The sequence below is a fragment of the Triturus cristatus genome, chromosome 11 (assembly GCF_964204655.1).
Source record: "Triturus cristatus chromosome 11, aTriCri1.1, whole genome shotgun sequence".
Classification (NCBI taxonomy): Eukaryota; Metazoa; Chordata; class Amphibia; order Caudata; family Salamandridae; genus Triturus; species Triturus cristatus.
In genome coordinates, this window is record NC_140594.1 from 399,772,919 (window position 1) to 399,774,340 (window position 1,422).

Genomic DNA, 1,422 nt, shown 5'->3' on the forward strand with positions numbered 1-1,422 from the left:
GAATTAAATAAATAAATATAATATAACAAAATGTATCCGTAAGACCAATAATATGACAGGCGGGCTTTAGACAGACCAGAACATATCAAGGGATAGGGGCTACGCTAGGATTGGTGGAATCACAAAAGAAAGTGAGCGTTATGGCAAAAACGGCTTGATTGGCCGTAAAACAACCACCTGACAGAGACAACCAATAGGAAGGTGTGGCTCTTCTAAACAAATGCGAGGCGTCAAACACACAGAGCGGTAACCAGAAACCGCATCACGAAAGTCTTCCTGCATGGACGCAAAAGCCTGCAGTTTGTGAGGTAAGAATGGAAATAATAGCGTAGGGTAAACCGGGTCCAGCGTCACCAGGACGCAGTGAGGACCGATGTTCACACGAACATTCCGGACTGATAGACACGAGGGACCATTCATTTTATCCTTGTCCCTTTACAAAACAGGGTATTTGAGAAACCCCGAGGACGCTCCACCAACTGCGGGTCCTTTTTAAGAATTCGAGACTAATTTAAGAACCAAGAGGCCACAAGATATATTCTACATGCAGGATATCTGACAGCAACCACAACCAGGTACGGACGAAGCCGTCATAATTCGAGTTAAAGAGCAGGCTTTGAGGTGGCAACACTAGATAGTGATATTTGTACATATTACAGGCACAAACGAAGGACAACATCAGTTGGGCCAATCCTACAGAAACAGCATACTATATTTTCACCGTAAGGATATTAAGCAGATAGAACATACAACCGGCTTGAATGACAAGGTGAGAACCAATTGTTTGCATTACTCCCAGGTAGTGAGGCATTTATAATATAATAAAAACGTAGTTCACATAATCACACCCTGAATGGATAATTTTGGATAATAATCTCTTCCCAGATCAGAACATTGAGATTCCATGTAGGACCACAACTTATCGTGTGCTTTCCACAAGAACTGTCCGTCTATTTTAGTGGAAACCTACTATATAGTAGAGCAAAAAGCAGATATTCAGGTGAGAACATCGGATTAATTTTAAAAAATGGTACACAAAGAGAAGATTGACTACTCTAAGGGTGGGCTCCCAGAGCAGCGACACGTGGAGTTCAGATAACCATTTACCCTTTATGATAACTAAGTTACAAACAGAGCAAAGCAGATAAAAATGGGAGGGAGTCCTAATAGCCCCAACTAATATCTTTTTTTAAAACTAAGTGAATCGACATTAAACAGACTTGAATTATCTAATTTATCATTATAACATCTTCTCTCCCATAGCTGGAACCTCTATCCATATGTGAACTAAGAGAGAAACATCTATCACTGGTCTTGATAAAGATAGCGGCATAAATACAGCCCATCGAAACGCGTCGACGCACAGGAATTGACACAATCCAAAGCACCGGGCACTCACTTGTAGCGACAATTAGAGTCAGA

At 41.3% G+C, this 1,422-nt stretch overlaps 1 long non-coding RNA gene across 1 annotated transcript; it reads left to right on the top strand.

The window, feature by feature from the left end:
* The first annotated feature begins 660 nt into the window (after positions 1 to 660).
* Positions 661 to 1,422, top strand: LOC146784293 (uncharacterized). The gene is made up of 3 exons (XR_014970692.1): positions 661 to 769; positions 886 to 1,000; positions 1,264 to 1,422. It is a non-coding gene; the product is annotated as an uncharacterized LOC146784293 (long non-coding RNA).